Here is a 20,751-nt window from a genome sequence, read left to right on the forward strand (position 1 = left end):
CCAATGTTAAGGTGCATATGTATGAAATGGGAGGTGGCAGTGTGAGGGAATGTCATTCAGGAGGTAGAAGACTTGAACTTGAGTCTAGATCTGATTCTGGATGTTGTACAAGTCTTTTTTTTTTTCCTTTCACTCTCCTCTTATGCACAGTTAGATGATTCCACAAAGAGCAGAGCATGAAGGCTTGTATGTGGATAGTCTATTTTGGGAAGAGTGAGACAGGGAAGGAAGGAATGCCAAGCCAGGGGTGCCCATGCTTTGGACACCTGAACTTGGACTGTGATGGGACCAAGTGTGATTGGACTGTGATGGGACCATCTGTGAGGATGGGACAGATTATACCTCAGAGTTATTCTCTCAAGGAAAGAAAGAAGGGATATTTTCCCATTGGTTCCAACTCCCTCCTGGTCAAAGGATGTCACATGGGATATTAGCTCCCTCACCTTTCCACGTTTGCTCAGGTCAGAATGGCTGAGTGCATTTCTGGAAGCATCTCAGGTGGAAGTGGCAAAGCAACCAGACAGGAAATAAGAAATAAGCAGTCCAGCTGAGCAAGGTGCTGTTGAGTTACACCTGAGCCAGCAAGTGGCTGCAGCAACAGCTGGAGTGAAAAGATGGGCAGAGAGTAGGAGGTGGGGCACAAGAGGTGTCCAACACAGGTAGTAATTATAATACCTCTAGGGGTTCTTGTGAGGATCTAATAACTAATGTATACTATGTGCATATTATGTGTCACAGCTATTCTGAGACCTTTCCATGTACTGACTCATTTAATTCTAATGAAAACTCTAGGAGGAAGCAACCATTATTATCACCATTCTACAGAGCAATGGAAAGATTATGTAGCTGGGCAAGGTCACAAGACTAAGAAGTGGTAGGACCAAGATTCAGATCCAGGCAGAAACACTTCAGAGACTATCATGCTATTCTGCTTTTGCAAATGAAATCATGTGTGTAAGTGTGTTTTGCAGATTGCTAGCTGCATGTGTCAGTTCCCATAAAATTTGCTTTTCTTGGGCAACATGTTAACCCATCAGCACCCATTTTCAAGTCACTGGGATACAAGATGGCTGAATTTTAGTGGAAAGAGGGTACTTAGGAGGTCAGATGAGTGGGCTATGGCAACAGGCAATGAAGGGATTGGTGGTCTTAGATTAAGCTCCCTAGAGTCACATGCAGAAGGATTTTGGAGACTGGTCTTGAGAGATACTTGTAAGGAAGAGAGGAAGGCAGGTTGGACTGAGGCAGCTCATCCACAATGAGTTTCAGCAGATCCAACAGGGAGCTCTAAAGAATGACCCTTTAGAGTTGTCCCAAATTGAAAGGTATACCTGCATCATCCAGCCTTTGGCCTCAGGGTGCAGGGTGTAGGGCAGTTCCATGTGGGCAAGGGCAATTCCCAGAGAGGACAGTAGCTGTGAGGTGGGAGCATCAGCTGAAGAGGGGATCTGGGTAAAGCACGCAGATACTGGGCAAGGCCCTGGGAACTGGTGGTCAGCATGTGGAGGGACGGGGGGAGGTGTTTTTATGTTGTAAAGAATCGTAGAATGGTAAACTCCCCAACTTTGCCATTTCCTACTGTGTTATCTTGAGTAAATTATTTAATTGCACCGAGCCCCAGGTTTCTCTTCCGTAAAACGTGGTATTAACAAATTTATTGAGTTCCCACTATGTACCAGGTACTGTCCTGGTACTAGAGATATAAAGTGAACAAATCAGACAAAATCCCTGCCCTTGGTGAGCAGGGGTATTCTGGTAGGAAGATTTGATAAATACATGTATTATGTATATACCATATAAAAATTTACACATATGTATATTCTGGCAGGGGAGAGCGCTAATAAATAATATAAATAAATAATATATAAAACATGTTAGTGTAAATACTAAGATAAAAATAAAGCAGAGAAGGAGAATATGAAGCCAAGGACAAGTGCTGAAATTTAAAATAGGGTGTTGAGGGAAGGACTTAGTGACATTATAGCTTTTGAGTAAAGATATGAAAGAAGTGAGAAGTTAACCATGTGGCTAAATGGGGCAGAAATTTCCAGGCAGAGGAAACCCCAAGTACAAAGGCCCTGCAGCAGGGTGTTCCTGGCACATTCAGGGACAAGCAAGAGAGTTGGGGCTGAGGCAGATGAACGAAGGGGAGAATGTAGAAAATAAGAGAAAAATGGTGGGTTGAGTCACAGAAGGTGTGAGAGGTCATCAAAAGGGTTTCAACCTTTACTCTGAGTGAGATGGAGCCTTGGGCAGGTTTGGACTGAAGGAGCAGGGTGACCTGACTTATAGGTTAGCAGGGTCACCCCGAATGTTGTGTTGAGAATGGACTGTGGGAGGAGGGGCAGAAGCAGGGAGAGTAATTAGGAGGCTGCCACAAAATCCGGGCAGGAGAAGATGTTGGCTTGGACCAGAAAAGGGGTGGTGGGTGTGAAAAATAGTCAAATTCTGGATATATTTTGAAAATAGAGTGACAGGACTTGTTACCAGACTGGATGTTGGAGAGAAAGGAGTCAAGGATGATATTAAGGATGGAGATGTCATTAGCCAATAGGAGGAAGCATGGAGGGGGTGCTGGTTTCGAGCAGCATATGAGAAGCTAGATCTTACACATGTCGGGTAGGAAATGCCCACTACACATTCAAGGGGCGAGGTCAAGTAGACAGCTTGATATTCAGGTCTGGAGATCAGAGGGTGCTCTAGAGAGAGGTTTGACAGGAACAGAAATTTGGAATTCATTAGCATATTAATGTATGACACTCACATACAAACATTTTTTTCATCTGAGTTCCACAATAGCCCTGTGAGATATCTATCTATCTATCTATCTATCTATTATTTATTTACTTTTAAATTTTACTTAAATCCAAATTAGTTAACATACAGTGTAGTACTGGTTTCAGGAGTAGAACCCAGTGATTTATCACTTACCTATAACACCCAGTGCTCATCCCAACAAGTGCCCTCCTTAATGCCCATCACCCATTTAGCCCATCTCACCACCCAAGGTGGAAGTTCCTCCATCCCTGTAAAGAACTTATTTATTTGTAGGACATTTCTGGAGCTCCAGAGAGGTCATGGGACTTCCTCAAGGTCATACTGGTTGTACAAAGCATAAGCATCTTGCTACTTACTTGGCTTACCAAGAACAGGACACAGGGGATGGGTAAACTTACCCAGAAGTAAACCAGGCCAGAGTGTGAAATCTGGCCATTGTCCTAAGAGTTACACATATTTGAGTAAAGATACTACATTCCAGCTGGACTGAACTTCTTCCCACTCCTTAGGCACCACCTTTTCTATGTCCCCTGTGTCTATGACACTCTTGGCCTGGCTTACTTGATGTTTCCAAATATCAGTCTAAACATCACTTCCTCTGGGGGGAATTTCCTCGGTCCACCAGAGCAGGCAGGGTGCCCCTACCCAGTGTTACTGCTGCATGTTGTACTTCTCAACTTCATACTTGCCGGTGTAGTAAGTGGTTTGAGGTGAGGCTTCAGCCATGAATGCACATTTGAATCAACCAGGTGAACATTTAAAAATGACTGATGTGGGAACCCACGGCAGACCAGCTCAATCGAATCAGAATTTCTGTTCTGGACATTGATATTTTTAAAGTCTCTCCATTGCAGACAGACATTGATGGTAGCCTCCCTATAATCCACCCCCATCCTTTCTTTCTTGTTGGAATATCCTGATTTTGTTCAGATATCGAACTGTTCTCCCTGCAGCCATGTCCTTCAGGGAATGTGGACTCTACCCAGGACGTAAGTCCTGATTGGCTTGGAGCAATCAGTGATGATCTCATTCACTTTCCCAATAATTAATTTGGGAATTAGCCAATAGCGGTCAATAAGATATGAGGGGAAATGGGTATAATTTTTTTAAAGGGAAATAACAAATGTTGGTAAAGATGTAGAGAAATTGGAACCTTTATGCATTGCTGGTAGGAATGCCAAATGACGCAGCTGCTATAGAAAACAGTTTCTCAAAAGGTTAAACATCAAATTATCATACGACCCAGTGATTCAACTCCTAGGTATATGTTCAGAAGAATGCGAGGCAGGGATTTCAACATATATCTGTACACTAATGTTCATAGAAGCGTTATCCAGAGTAGCCAAAAGGTGGAAACAGGCCAAGTTTCTATTAATAGATGAGTAGATAAACAAAATGTTATATATATGTATACACAATGGAATATTATTCCACCATAAAAAGGAACAAAGTTTTCATATATGCTATAACATGCATGGATGGATGGACCTTGGAAACATGTTTAGGGAAATAAACTAGACACAGAGGACAGATATTGTTATCATTCCACTTATATGAGGTACCTAGAATAGGCAAATTCATAAAGACAGAAAATAGAGTAGATGTTCCTAGGAGCTGGAGGGAAGGGGATGGAGAAAGGGAAGTCCCTGTTTCATGGGTATGGAGTTTTTGTTGGGAATGATGAAAAAATTTGGGGTATAGATATTACTGATGGTTATACAACACTGTGAATGTACTTAATGCCACAGAATTGTACACTTATGGTTAAAACAATAAATACTATGTTGTGTATATTTCACCACAATAAAAAAGAGCGAAATGAGAGAGTGTTTTCTTAACCACAGAAAGAACACATGGGCAGAGATGGCCTCTCTTTTTTCACAGTGACACCAGAACCTACTACAGCCATCTGTGACCGTGAACAAAGACCAGGAAGAAGACTGAAAAACAAAGCAAACCCCTTAGGCTGACAGAGCAGAAAGATGGAAAGTTTCCTTGAATGAGCCACGGAACCAACGAACCCCAGAGTGGTTTTATCCCCAATGTCTTATTCTGGAACGAGCCAGCTGAGTCGGGACTTTCTGTGGAGTAGATGCTAGAATGTGTCTAGTATCTGTAGTGGACACTGTCATGCCATCTGGATCTCCTTTCAGTTGAGAGTCGCTGGCCGTGCTGCCTCTGCTAGAAAGAGCCGTCCTGCCCTAGGTCATGCCCTCTCCTAACAACCCTATCCAGTGACTAACCTTACATAAGGGGAGTAGTCCATTGCCCAGGCCTGATCCCACTGCTTCACCTCTCAATGACTCTAAATGTCACCCCAACTTCAGAGCCCACAGTAAGGTAGGCTGAGGCCTTTGTTGGGACCAATCGGGGCCCAGCTACCTCCTTTGCCCAATCCCGTATCCATCACTTCTTCCACAGGTGTTGACCCCAAAGACTCTCTCCATTACACTTCTTGTGATGTAATATCCACCTCAGAGCCAGCTTCTGAGGCAACCTGTCCTGCGACATGGATACACTGCTGGGCCAGCAGAGTCCAGCAGAAAGGCATGCTCCAGAGCCTAGCACAGGGGCTTGCACAGAAGCAGGCACTCCTACGTATTTGTGGAACAACTAAGTAAATGATTCTCAGCTTCTCAGGAACATAAAAACACTACAGAGACTCAGTAGGTCACAAAGCAAGAGAGATAAAATGCCCAGTTTTCCAAAAAACAACACAAACCACACAGTAAATGTGTAGCCTGCTTTGGGGTCCTTCATGAGATGCTTATCTCTTGGATTGGTGCAACACAGGATTGTGACTATGAAGCCAACACCTTGATTAGAGACATCTGTGCTTATCTGCGCCCCAAACCCCAGCTTCCAGCAAGTTTCCACTGTGAGGTGTCGCGGCTCCAGTTTAACAGAATGATTTCTGAGCATGAGCTTCTAAGTCATGCTCTGAGCTGCCAAATATGGCAAAACACTGGCAATATTTTAGACAACAGCCAATCTAACAGGCTTGGCCTTGGTTTAGAAGGTGGGTAATTTCCTGCCTTCCTGTGAACACTCAGACCCTGAGATAGGAGAAGATTCCTAATATCATCAAGGGAGAACAAGATAATGGGTAAGGACTAGAGAGAAGGGTTGATGTGAATCCAAGAACGACCTAAGGAAGAGTAGTTCTCTACCACAGATTTGAAACCAGAAGACCATGGGTTTGAGTACAAAACACAAAAGCCAAAGTACTCAAGCTCACTCTACACGCAGCCCTGGAGCACCTTTCTATCACTTTAAAGTGACAGCTTAGGGGTGCCTGGGTGGTTCAGTCGGTTAAGTGTCTGACTCTTGGTTTCAGCTCAGGTCATGATCTCGCGGTTTGTGAGTTCAAGCCCTGAGTCAGGCTCTGCACTGGCAGCGTAGAGTCTGCTTGGGATTCTCTCTCTCCCTCTCTCTCTGTCCCTCCCCTGATCGCTCTCTCTCTGTCTCTTAAAGTAAATAAATAAGCTTAAAAAAAATTTTTTTAAGTGACGGCTTATCAGAACAGACCTACACCAGATGTTGGAACCCGTCCCATTCCCACCATCTCACAATTCCTCATCACATGAATTCCACAGCGGGAAGATGGTTTTCTGCATTTAGCTCAAGATAAGTCCATTCACACACACAATCAAACACCATCACACACCATGACGCTCCAGTCCAAGTAAGTTTCAGTGGTAGGACACAAATGAAGATATGGGCCCTCATCTTGCAACTTTGTCAATGCTTTGAAAATCCTTATTTCAATAAACTGGATCACAATAAAGAGAACTGAAACATTAAAAATAGACTTGGGGTGCTTGGGTAGCTCAGTTGTTTGAGCGTCCAACTCTTGATTTTGGCTCAGGTCTGGGATTGAGCCCCATCTCAGGCATGGAGCCTGCTTAAGATTCTCCCTCTCTCTGCCCCTTTCCACTGCTTGTGTTCTCCCTCTCTCATTCTCTAAAAAAACTAAAACTAAAACTAAAATTAAAACTAAACTAAAAATAGACTTCAGACAAAAAATTTATTCTATGGAGGAGAAAGGATTTGGGATTTCTTTCTTTTTTCTCTCTCACGGTTCCCAAATCTGGGTGTGCTAAGCATCCTAAAACCCTTTTTTCTTTAGATGAAAAAGAAATTGCTGTTCTCTGCCTGCAAGCATTTCCTATTGCTTGACTAACCTAAGCACAGTGGTCCAGAGCCAGTGGCGTGTGAGATCTCCAGAGGGAAAATCATGAGAGCACGAAGGAAGGGGAAATATCTGTCTACTGCTGACTTCTGAGGGGCGCTGGCCTGAGGAAACGTGAAAAGAAGCAAATATCACCACGGGTGGGGGAGGAATTACAGCCCCACAAACATATCCTAATGATGAGCAATGAGCTGTCACTGGCATCCTGATTAAACTTGTTTGGTTTTGTGATTTCACTTAAAGCCTAGCCAGAAATTCATTTTCCCTACAACTTTTGCATCTTGTAGGGAACCAGGCAAAATCATCTGGCTGCTTACTCAACATTCATTTAGGGGGCAGATAATATACCCTGGCAGTTTGTAAATGGAATGGATGGAACACTCTCTCCGCCCTGCTTTGTCCCCCTCTGGCATTGTCCACAGGGAGGGGAAAGATGTGATTCATTTGGATGCAGACCAGACCCAAAGGTGGAAGTCCCCTGATGGGGGAGCTCTTTGGAGTGTTTGAGAAAATCTTCCAGGCTCTTTGAATTGTTTAGGTTGACAATGGGCTCGGCTGCTGTGATTTTACCTCTTGATTTTACCTCTCTGGTGTTGCAGTGGCTTTAGGTGAGACAGCTCATGATGACTGCATTTGAAGTGTGCTCTGCAGTCTTAATCAGTGTAGATTTGGCTCTGACCCTCAATTAGTCTTGACATTACTTCCTCTGTGCTACTTCATGATAAGCATTCCCGTAGAAAAAAATCTTCTAATTGGACTATCTAGATGCGTAATCGTCCTCTTCTGGATGCCTCTTCTGCCCCATGAAGGAAGCAGAGATGGGGAACGGCTACTCCATGAAAACGACTCTGTTGGAAACTTGAGACGCAGTGGGCAAAAGACGTGTTTTTATTTTCTCTGTGACCTTCCGCTTTATTTGCTTTTGAGGTCTGAATATGGAGGTTAGTTGCATCCATCCACTTGAATTTAATCTGTCTTTGTACAAACGGTTTGCATTCATTCGCTGAGCAGCAGCTTAAAAGATAAACACAATCGTTTCAGAATTTCAACACAAAGAGCATTATTTGTACCTCACTGACAATGAAGTGCTTAAAGAAAAGACCCAGGCATGCTGATTGCCGAGACTAAGGAGGGTTAAAAGGCCTCTTTCCTTTTTCAAAGCTTTGATTCCATCATAGTAAGTAGATGGCAAGTTCTTTGTGGGCAGGAATTGTCTTGATCCAAGTCATGTCGCCCTCACTTTCTTGAACACAAAATGCTCATTAACACAGCAGGTGCCCAGTAAGCAGCTGAATCGTTGACCTGCACCAGAAGGAATGAGGCCAAGGATCCATCTGTCTTTGGCGAAAGCAATTAGGTCAGTTCCATCCTCCTAATGGTTTGCTACTTAGAGCTTCTCTAGTTGTCTCAATACAAGTTTAAGTTCATTAGACTGATGTTCTGTTTTCTCTCCGGGCTCTTGGTCTCTGTCTTTGTCTTTCTCTGCCCTTCCTCCCACTCACCTGCTTCCCTCCCTTCATGATTAGTTCTCAATTGTTCTCAGTAAGTCATTGGAACACAGACTAATTCCTGACGGTATGTAGAATCGGATGACTAAAATGAACACTTAAAATTGTGTACAGAATAATTTTTTTAAACTAAGTTGTTGCTGCCTTGCCACTTTCTCTCACCTTTAAAAATGCGTTCCATTTTCATCCTTGCTGCCTGAGATAAAGTGAGCACCGCAGGAAGAAACATAACCACTTTTCTTAATCTGGGGCCTGTGAAATTGTGTGCAAACACGTTTGTGTATTTCCATTTGCTGGGGTTCAAAGTCCACAGCTTTCAGCAAATTCTCGAAGGATACTCGGTTTTCAAGACCCCAAACATTTGATGAGGTTGTTGATGAACTTTGATTTTCTTTGTTTACTTTAGAATTTGGCTTAGGACTTAAGAAAACCTAATTCACTTCAAGGAAGGGTCGATTTAAAGAATTTAAAGAATAGTACTTTTAAAAATGAGATTGCCCTGCCTACTTTTTTAGCAGTAAAATGTTAAAAGGGATTGCAGTGGCACTAGATACAAGTGTGTGTGTGTGTGTGTGTGTGTGTGTGTGTGTGCGTGCGCCCGTGTGCAGTTCCCTAATCATTCTAGCCCACATATGTGGACCTTGTGCAGAAAGGGTGGTGACCTACTGACAGAGTTCAACTTTCCACCCTACCCAAGGGAGCAAGTTTAATTCCAAATTCTCATCAATGATAAGCTATTCACGGGCAGCCAGTCTCTGGGCAGAAAAGGAGCCTGTGGAGTCATTTCAGCCACTTTCATCATCAATATCAACTGTTGCTGCTGAACTGATTAGGTGAGCTGACCGTTTTTCTTGTTGAGAATGAACAGACTGATATACGCATGGCTTCTTCATTTCACATTTGAAAGCCAGGACCCTTGAGCACAATGCATGCTTTCTAGCACATTTCCTAAATTCAAGCTGCAACGTCCTTTCAAAACTCCCCAGGCCTTCAAAACTCAGCTCAAATTGATTTCTTCTAGAAAGCCTACCCTGATACGTTTCCTTTCAACTAGGGTTACTGCATTATTTAACATCCCATCACTACAACTGTGCTGTAAAGACTCAAGAAGATGATCATTTTAGATAGTTGAGTTGTCTGACGAGCTGACGGTGTATGTGTTCAACTACACCAACTTAAAAAAAAATTGTATGTGAAAATCACTATCCATTTTTCTGCCTTCCTAATCAGTTTATGGAACAAAACTTGCCCTTCCTTGATGGTGTTGAGTGTCTTATACTGGATTCCCCAGAAGGCAGGGCTTAAAACAAAAGCTTATATGCTACTAATTTATAAAAGGAGCTCAGTCCAAGGAAAACAGAATGTGGGGGAGCTGATAGGAGTGTGTGTGACTGAGCCAGCCACTGCTTGATATCTCAGCCTGGTGAGACCATCCTCCAAAAGACCATATGGATGACTGAGCCTCAGAACACTCTCTCTAAGAGCAGGATGCGGGAAGAATGTGTCTCCCAGCAACCTGCTCTCATTGCCCCCTACCTCCGCCCCCCACCACATGAACTTTAGGATTATTAACACAAATGTCACGGGCTCTAGCACCAGCAGGGATGCCTTAAGGCAGGAGGCACACACAGTGCTAACGTGACATCCTGTAGGGATGAACCTACCCAAAGCTAGTTGGAGTGCATAAACAGCTGTGCAGAACATGTAGGCAAGAGCCCCAGGACAGAGCGGGTTGAGACAGTGGTGTCTAACCTGCAGGTGTCTGATGCAATGAGTTTTGGAACATAGGTGTGTGCTCTATGTTCTGTTCGCAGAGTCCATTGAGGTGTGAAGAGTCATTGTAAGAACTGGTTTCTACATTGGGGCGCCTGGATGGCTCAGTCAGTTAAGTGACTGACTTCAGCTCAGGTCATGATCTCATGGTTTGTGAGTTCAAGCCCTGCCATTGGGCTCTGTGCTGACAGCTCGGAGCCTGGAGCCTGGTTCAGATTCTGTGTCTCCCTCTTTCTGCCCCTCCCCTGCTTGTGCTCTGTCTGTGTGTCTGTCTCTCTCTCTCAAAAACAAATAAACATTAAAAAATTAAAAAAAATAAAACAGCTGGATTCTACATTCACTTATTAAATCTTGCTGATCCCTCCCTCATTTTCAGGTGCACCGATAAGCTGTCACTTGTGTTTGTCAGTGTTCTCTCCTGCAGTAGCTTCTCTGTCACCTTCTAATTTGTTTCTCTCAATCTGCAAAGGGTGTGAAAACCAGACAGCTGGGTTTGTTCAACTTGCGTGAAATGAAGAACACACAGGCTCTGGGTGAGACCTGAAGAGGGTCACCTGTACCGAAACTCAAAATGCAAAATCATTAGCAATGTGACATTTCTTCAAAGATCTCTTTCTGTGGAGGTGAGGGTGGACCATTCACTTTGGAGTTTAGAGAATTCCATGAAACAATGTGAACCTGGCACTATCTCCAGTGAAGATTCTCTTTGTTTATTTATAGGTCCTTAGTTTTATTCCCATTAATTCCAAGTACCGGACGGCTTAGTTTCTGATTGGTGAGACACGAGCATATTTAGTTTCCACTGCACTCTGTGCATTTGAACTTAATGATATCATTATGCTGCCTGTGATTTCCTTGAAGACACTTCTGTATAAACAGTGTGAGGTAGGGATGCACGGTGTGTGTGTGTGTGTGTGTGCGTGTGTGTGTGTGCATGTGTGTGTGTATTTTTTGTTTTTATTTCTTTGGTTTTTAAAAATTTTTTTTAATTTTATTTTTTTGTGTACTTTCATAATTTTATTTTTTTAATTTACATCCAAATTAGTTAGCATATAGGGCAACAATGATTTCAGGAGTAGATTCCTTAGTGCCTCTTACCCATTTAGCCCATCTGCCTCCCACAACCCCTCCAGTAACCCTCTGTTTGTTCTCCATATTTAAGAGTCTCTTATGTTTTGTCCCCCTCCCTGTTTTTATATTATTTTTGCTTCCCTTCCCTTATGTTCATCTTTTCTGTGTCTTAAAGTCCTCATATGAGTGAACTCATATGATATTTGTCTTTCTCTGACTAATTTTGCTTAGCATAATACCCTCTAGTTCCATAGTTGCAAATGGCAAGATTTCATTCTTTTTGATTGCCGAGTAATACTCCATTGTGTGTGTGTGTGTGTGTGTGTGTGTGTGTGTGTATACACACTACATCTTCTTTATCCATTCATCCATCGATGGACATTTGGGCTCTTTCCATACTTTGGCTATTGTTGGTAGTGCTGCTATAAACCTTGGAGTGCATGTGCCCCTTCAAAACAGCACACCTGTATCCCTTGGATAAATACCTAGTAGTACAATTGCTGGGTCGTAGGGTAGTTCTATTTTTAATTTTTTTGAGGAACCTCCATACTGTTTTCCAGAGTGGCTGCACCAGTTTGCATTCCCACCAGCAATGCAAAAGAGATCCTCTCTCTCCACATTCTTGCCAACATCTGTTGTTGCCTGAGTTGTTAATGTTAGCCATTCTGACAGGTGTAAGGTGGTATCTCATTGTGATTTTGATTTGTATTTCCCTGATGATGAGTGAGGTTGAGCATTTTTTCATGTGTCAGTTGGCCATCTGGATGTCTTCTTTGGAGAAGTGTCTATTCATGTCTTTGGCCCATTTCTTGACTGGATTATTTGCTTCTTGGGTGTTGAGTTTGATAAGTTCTTTATAGATTTTGGATACTAACCCTTTATCTGATATGTCATTTGCAAATATCTCCTCCCATTCTGTCGGTTGCCTTTTAGTTTTGCTGATTGTTTCCTTCTCTGTGCAGAAGTTTTTATTTTGTTGAGGTCCCAGTAATTAATTTTTGCTTTTGTTTCCCTTGCCTCTGGAGATGTGTTGAGTAAGAAGTTGCTGTGGCCAAGATCAAAGAGGTTTTTGCCTGCTTTCTCTTCGAGGATTTTGATGGCTTCCTGTCTTACATTTAGGTCTTTCATGCATTTTGAGTTTATTTTTGTGTATGGTGTAAGAAAGTGGCCCAAGTTCATTCTTCTGCATGTCGCTGTCCAGTTTTCCCAGCACCACTTGCTGAGAAGACTGTCTTTATTCCATTGGATATTCTTTCCTGCTTTGTCAAAGATTAGTTGGCCACACATTTGTGGGTCCATTTCTGGGTTCTCTATTCTGTTCCATTGATCTGAGTGTCTGTTCTTGTGCCAGTACCATACTGTCTTGATGATTACAGCATTGTAGTATAGCTTGAAGCCTGGGATTGTGATGCCTCCCGCTTTGGTTTTCTTTTTCAAGATTGCTTTGGCTATTTGGGGTCTTTTCTGGTTCCATACAAGGTTCGGGATTGTTTGTTCTAGCTCTGTGAAGAATGCTGGTGTTATTTTGATAGGGATTGCGTTGAATATGTAGATTGCTTTGGGTAGTATCAACATTTTAACAACATTTGTTCTTCCTATCCAGGAGCATGGAATTTTTTTCCATTTTTTTTTTTTGTGTCTTCTTCAATTTCTTTCATAAACTTTCTATAGTTTTCAGTGTATGTGTGTGTGTATTTTATTCATCACTCTATGGGCAGTTCATTAACATTTGAAGTACCCTACCTAATCAGGAATCCACATTTGAGGCATGCTTAGTTAGCATTTGACTAACTCTAATGAGTTCATAAGCCAGAGGTCCATTACAGGCTTCAACTATTTTTATCTCCAATCACCTCCAAAGAGTTTGTAAAATAGTGGTTGAAATACGTGCTTTGTGTAGAAATACTATACTGCTACCTCTATATTCCTCAGAGTGGTGTCACTGAAGGCTTTGCTCCATCCTGTGCCCAACCACTGACAGAATTCTGTTGCTGGAGTCTGACAAGAAGGTGATACTACCTCAACACACCTTCCATGCACAGAGCTTACTGGCATGTCCAAAAGAGCAGCAAGTGGGCTTCACTGAGCTTCCAATGCATGCATGGCTATCTTTGTCCCTAATTGCTAATTGTGGTAGAAATTGGTCTGAGGCAGGATTCTGCTGTAGGGAAGACCCACTTCCTTCCTCCTCCTCTCACACTGGATTCGGCCAAGGTCAGATCCCAGAAGACACGGCCAAATCGGTCTCTTGTTGCACCATCTATGTTTCTGTGGTGCTCTTTCAGGGTCAGAGGCAGCACCAGTCTTGGATAGGATCACTGTTGGTGTGATGAGACACTGCGCGAATGGGCAGTGTGCTCATGGAACTTCCCTACCCTCACCCTGGGAGGTACGCCCCCGGCTGTGGAGCCATACTGTGAGGGAATGGAAGGCACCAGGGCTGGCTGGGTGAGTCCAGGTGCCACTTACTTCAGCAACTGAGGGTTACAGCATCATACACAAATGATCACCCCAAATGCTGGTTCTCGGCTGTGGGCTGTCCAGCACTCTCCACAAACTGGATAGTAAACACACTCCTCAGTCCAGAAAGGATTTTGGGGGGTGCTAGGTATTTCAGTAATCTCATGAAATAGAAAGATGAATAGGACATAGTCACCATCCTCAAGAGCTTTGGGTCCAATGCAAGAGATATACAAGTGGACCATTTTCATACAACATGATAAGCAGAAAGGTGTGGTAGGTCCATGATTCTGTAGACCTGACGAGAAGGGGTCCTTAGCTCATTCTAGGACAATGGACCTCAAACTCTTTGGTCTCAGGACGCTTTAAAATATTTTAAATATCATTGAGAGCTCCAAAGGGGTTTTGTTTATGGGGGATATACCTACCAACATTTACTGTATGGGAACTTAAAGCTGAGAAATGTTTTATGATTTCTTAAATATTTGATGTTAATAATATATGTTAATAATATAAAATTACATGCACTATATAATATCAAATAGTATATGTAAAACATAAATGTATCTGTTAATAGAAAATAAATGCAAAACTGATTCATTAAAATAATAATGAACCTACTCCATGTTAACATAAGGGACATTTTTATGAAAAGTAACTATATTTTCCAAAACACAAAAAAGTTTTAGTGTAAAGAATGGCTTTATTGTACATAATGGCAAATCTCTAATATCTGGCTTCATGGAAGCGACTGGATTGACCCACCTGCTTCTGCCGTGGTTCTGCTGCAATATTTTGTTTTGGCGGAAGTCTACGGAGAAACTGCCTCACACAGACATGCAGTCAGAAAAGGGAGGACCTCACAGACCTCCTAAAAGGGACTTAGGGGAGCCCTCCCCCCCCAGATAGCACCCCCCCCCCCGCCCCGCTGAGAGTCCTTGAACCGCTGACCTCAGCTTCCTGGATGTGAATTTTGAAGAATGAGTAAAGGTTGTCTAAGAGAAAAAGAACATTCTAGATCAGTGCTTCTCAAACAATCATGGTGCATCTGAATCACTTGGGGTCTGGGGTGGGGCTTGCATCCTGCATTTCTAACAAGCTCCCAGGTGACACTGATGGTGCTGTTCCCAGGACTACATGTTAAGTAGCAAGGATCTAGGCCAGAGAAATAACAGAAGCAAAGGCAGTTATCACAGAACAGCCTGACTTGTGAGGGGACTGGCATAGTTACAGAGTGAAGTACAAGGCGGGAAGTATCAAGACCTAACATAAGCACGCCAGGGAGATAACAGTCAGTTGTAACTTTTCCCAAGGGGAAGTCTTGAAAAAGTTTTAAGCAGGAGACAACTCTGGCTCACAGGTATGTGTAATTTCTTATTCTCAATAACTCAGAACTGCAATAAATAAAAAACACACGTGCAAAGTAAGCGGGCAATAGGATGAGGCAGAGGAAGAAGAAAGATGATACTCCCTATACTATTACAACATAGCTTAGTAGAAAGAGCACGTGCTTTGGACTTGGACAGACTTTGCTTAAATTCCGTTTACAAAATGATTCCTGAGTCGGCTTCTCAGAGGCTCAGATTCCATCATTTGTAAGGATAAGAGAGATCCGAGTTATATAGGCAGAGAACAGAGTCTGATACATTGTGAGTAATTGCTATGCTGAAATCTATATGATAAAGGATGTTAGAGAGTAATAAAAAATAACAACTGGAAGCCATTATTGTTATTCTAAGATTAGATGTAGGCCTGAAACAAGATCATTGAGCTTATTAGAATTTTGTATTTTCTGGGAACCTAGGTGGCTCAGTTGGTTAAGTGTCCGACTTCGGCTCAGGTCATGATCTCTCAGTTCGTGGGTTTGAGCCCCGCATCAGGCTCTGTGCTGACAGCTCGGAGCCTGAAGCTTGCTTCGGATTCTGTGCCTCCCTCTCTCTTTGCCCCTCCCCGACTCATGCTCTGACTCTGTCTGTCTCTCTCTCTCTCAAAAATAAACATTAAAAAAAAAAGAATTTTGTATTTTCAAGAGCAAAAAGATTCTGAGAACCTGAGAGGAATCACCTAAAAGTAAATGTTTCTCTATTTGCATGCCAGGCAGTGTCAGCTCACGGCTACCTGCAGTGATGGAGGATGCAGGCCAACAGCTACAAGAGAAAGATCTCTGGTCTCTTGGTTATCATCCTTTCTGGCAAGACAACTTGGACCCAAATTTTCAATCCAAACTTTGAATGGCTTATGTTGCAATCTCCCCACTCTTCTTTCTCTTTTCCTGGTAGTACTTGGTACCGATAATAAGGAGCAAAGGCACAGAGAGCACAGAGAAAAAGAATTATGACTGCATATTAAACAGAGCTATCACAGTTTACAAAATCTCTCTGTGCATGGGTACTCTCATAAGAAGGGCTTTCCCAATTTCTATTCCTCTTTTTCTCTGGAAACACTTGGCTTTCCAGAAACCCCCTCATCACCACCTGGGATTCTGAGACTCTTCATATCTCATTCGTGCCTTGAAGGGTTAGGGTTTTTTTTTTTTAATGTTTATTTATTTGTGAGACAGAGAGAGAGACAGACAGACAGAGTGTGAGTGGGGGAGGGGCAGAGAGAGAGGGAGACACAGAATCTGAAGCAGGCTCCAGGCTCTGAGCTGTCAGCACAGAGCTCGACGCAGGGCTTGAACTCATGAACCCTGAGATCATGACCTGAGCCGAAGTCAGACGCTTAACCGACTGAACCACCGAGGCGCCCCTGAAGGGTTAGTTATTAAGTCACCCATGATGCGTTGCTTTCTCAATCCATTAAAACAAATACTGGTTCTCTGACTATAAATGAAAGTTTTCATTATCCTAAAAATCCAGGTTCTTAGTTGGACAGAATTTGAAAGCCTGTTCATTTATCCTGAAACATATATATGTAGATATATGGGGTTTGTCTCAATCTCTTGATAGTTAGGACTTCTGAGTAATTGTTTTTCTCTGTTTTAAAATGAAAGACAAGATAAGAGTAGGTTTATAACAGAGAGCCAAATGTCAGAAGAGATAGCACACTTCAGTTGAGTCAATGAGCATGTTTTGACAAATCACATTATCTCAGCACTAAGAGTCTTTGTACCTGTGTGACAGATTTGTTATTGTTTTATGTGAAAATAGGTAATGTGAGGAGAAGTAACTGACTTGGACAGGGAGACAGTTCAAAGCTGATTTCTGACAAGCGTTTCCTCAGCTAGTGGGCTGACAGTAATGTCTTTGGTTTTTCTTTCACCAGGAATTCATCCTTTTAAATTTTTATAATTTTCAGTTTTTTAGACTCAAGAATTGGACTCTTCAAACACCCTTAGCAATGAGATATGCTCCCCAGGAAGGGAGGATTCACTTATGCTCTCATTCATTCATTTATTTTTTCATTTTCTGAATCCGTGGAAGCATTTCTTTAAGAAAAAGCAAGGAGGGGGGTGCCTGGGTGGCTCAGTGGGTTAAGCATCCGACTTGGGCTCAGGTCATGATCTTGCAGTTCGTGAGTTCGAGCCCTGCACCAGGCTCTGGGCTGACAGCTCAGAGCCTGGAAGTTGTTTTGGATTCTGGATCTCCCTCTCTCTCTGCCCCTCCCCTGTGCTCTCTTTCAAAACTAAACATTTAAAAATTTGAATTTAAAAAAAAGAAAGAAAAAGCAAGGAGGGAGGAAGGCGGGTTTTTAATTTCTAAGGTTCATTAAGTCAGCAGATAGCTGATAGGATGGGGGTCTCCATTGGAGCCCTCTGCCTTTGGGCAACAACCTCAATGGCATCCTCTCCGCGTGCAGTGCCCGGTGGCGCTTGCAAAAAGTCGGGGACTCCTTGACAGTTTCCGCTGTCCACTGGGATTTTGAGGGAGGGGAGATGAGGTGTCTGGGTATCCACTCCCTGTCCCTCTCACTGGGATAAAAACAGCGATTCCTATTAACAATAACCACAAAAATTACAGAATGTGTAGGAATAAACCCAACAAGAAACACAGAAGATCTATATTTAGAAAACTACAAACATTTACTGGAAGAGGTAAAAGAAGTGGTAACAAAGGGATAGAGTGTTCTGGGAGAATGAGAGCGTCAGGAGAAGGTCACGAACCATGCAGACCTCAAGAACCTCATTCTATCCTTTTCTCCTTTACTGTGAATTCTCTCAGCTACTTTATTTTTTTTATTTTTAAAAAAAATTTTTTTTGTTTTAACGTTTATTTATTTTTGAGACAGAGAGAGACAGAGCATGAACGGGGGAGGCGCAGAGAGAGAGGGAGACACAGAATCGGAAGCAGGCTCTAGGCTCTGAGCCATCAGCCCAGAGCCCGACGCGGGGCTCGAACTCACAGACTGTGAGATCGTGACCTGAGCTGAAGTCGGACGCTTAACCGACTGAGCCACCCAGGCACCCCTCTCTCAGCTACTTTCATATATGGACTTGGAAGCCTCTGGCTATTTTATAAGTGTGTGTCTTTTCTTCCCAATTAAATGATATGATTAATAAAAGCAAGGACTATCCCTTTTTTTCTCTTTATATCTTCCATATCCCTTAGTACAGAAATGCCTCTACTTACAACTTGGCCATTTAAGGAGGTTCACAGTACGGAGAAAGCAGGGTAAGAAAGTGCATCCACTCTACCCACCACCAGCGGATGGTATTAGCAGCCACAAGCAATCATTCTGCCACACATGGTCTGTTAGTCAGGGGGATGCTGGCTGGACTGGTGCTCAGTTCTGAGCTACTTTATGAATATCAATAACATCATCAGTTTGAAAAGCACAAAAGTAGTGACTTTTGTCAAAAGTTGCAAAAAAGAGACACACAATTTTGACGGAAACAAAAGTGGAGATAATTTTTCAGGACTGAAGGTGGCGAGCGAATGCTTAATGCCACAGGTGCTCCTGGCAGAGCTGGAAGAACCCTGAAGGCCAAGGACTAAATACTGATCAAAAAGGAAGGAAAAGGTATTGATGGAATGAAAAAGGCAAGTTTTGGGGGTTGTGGTTAAATGTTAGCAGCAACGAGCGATATCCTTTGGCCTAAACTTTGTCAGTCCTGGTGAAGGCCAGGAGTTATGAGTGAACTTAATCCTAGGCTTGGTGGAAAGTGTTGACGAGTCTGCTGTGAGGTAAGGGTGTCTCTGTAGGTTCAAAGTTGCTGGGTTTAGGGCCCATCAAAATCAGCAAAATCTCGTGTTGGCAAAGGAGGCAGCCATAAGAGGTCCACGTTTGGGGAGAAATGTTGAATAGAATGTATGGAAGAGAACAGCACTCCTGGGTGAAAGCTTTGAAGGGCCCACTTATGTTTTTATTTATGGAGATGCATCTGGAAACTGGTAACCTAAACCTTTCTTGGTCACTTTGAACTTACAAAAAAAATGGACACCTGAACAGGGTTTTAGAACTAAGGTCTTCTTGAATGGAGTAACTTCCATATAGTGCCTTATGTGTGGTTAACTGCACAAGTATTTATTGTACGTCTCCTCTGTGATGGACACTTTCACATACATTAACTAATTTATTCACTCAATCATTCTGTAAGATATATAGCACCACTATTACCATTTTATGGCTGTGGAAATGAAATCTTGGAGAATTCCAAACGTGGGTTCTTTTGATTCCAAGTCGCTGTTTTACTTCTCCATACATAGCTGCCTCTTTGTGTCAACCAAATTAATGAATGAATAAATAATCCAATGCAATATACATTATAATTTTATCTATGTGTCACACCGTTAAAAAATGGCTTGATTTTTGAATGCACATCTATTAGTTTATATAATGTCAAAAATACATACAATATACATAATGCCACCAGTGTTACTTTATATAATATCACCAAGTCCCACTGTTGTGTGTTTCTCTTTTGACCTTCCAAATATCTCCAGGGGCCCAGAAGGGGCATACAGCATTAAGAGGCACTTTGAAGGGTGGTTTCAGTGAGTATATAATGAAGCCAAACAGGACACCCCCCGGAAGGGTTACTTTTCAATATGTATTTTTGATGCAATTCACAAAACATCTTGCAGTGCAGCCTCCTGGTTAAGGACCCTTCCTTGTCTCTGGAAATCCTTTGTACCGACAAGGAATAGAGAAAATGGTCGAGAATTCTAACCAGGGTTGTTTAGTGTAATTTCTCCGGTGCTCCTGTGCAAAGTGTGGCTGTAACAAAACCTATCTCTCAACCTAATCATACCTTGACATGTTCAATAAGATATAACATGGTGAAATGAAGAGTGAGGAATTAGAATAAATTGTGTCAAAGAAAAATCTCCCTAATAGCTCTGACATGACAACCTGCACATGAATAATCTAAATATTCATTTTGGGTAATAGAACAGCTATCAACAAATTCATTACCGAAGACAATATTTTCACTTCAACTGTCAACTGACAAGGGGTCCCCATAATATACTGCCATTAGCAGTTTGCATCAGTAACAAGAAAAATGCACTTGAATTTCACAAATATGTATGAATCATACTCTTTCAATTTTAAAAAGGGACTCAGCCTCATTAAAAGTTTTCACAAAATAGCTGTCACAGGGACGTTAACCTCGTCAATCATTTCATGGCAAGAACTACAAATTGGACAGTAAGTAATGGATTTGTTTCCAGGTAAACAATTTATTTCTTACTTTAAATATATGCATTTGTGCCTTCAGATTCGTCTTGTTTAAACAACTTCTCCTATATTACTCTCTTTCTAGCTTAGTTGTTGCTGGATTCTTTAGAAAGAGAGTCTTCCATGAAGCAAAACAGCACTAAAATGACTGTTATTACTTATCAAGTAATATATCCCAGCTCAGAGTACCAGGGATAGTAGGAACAAGAAATATGTAAATGTTCCATGTGTTAATTTGCCTGTGTAGACATCAGACTCATTTGTGGCTGTTCTACCTTCCTTTTCCAGGAAGGGCAGAAGGATTCTGGGTAGGAAAGTGGGCTTTGGCATCTCACTTTGTTAGATTTTCTT

At 42.3% G+C, this 20,751-nt stretch overlaps 1 protein-coding gene across 1 annotated transcript in view; it reads right to left on the reverse strand.

Moving 5' to 3' along the window:
• SCD5 (stearoyl-CoA desaturase 5) overlaps positions 1-20,751 on the reverse strand; it is a 154,230-nt gene that overhangs the window by 6,312 nt on the left and 127,167 nt on the right. The window lies entirely within an intron of this gene.

The sequence above is a fragment of the Panthera uncia genome, chromosome B1 (assembly GCF_023721935.1).
Source record: "Panthera uncia isolate 11264 chromosome B1, Puncia_PCG_1.0, whole genome shotgun sequence".
In the NCBI taxonomy this organism is placed as follows: Eukaryota; Metazoa; Chordata; class Mammalia; order Carnivora; family Felidae; genus Panthera; species Panthera uncia.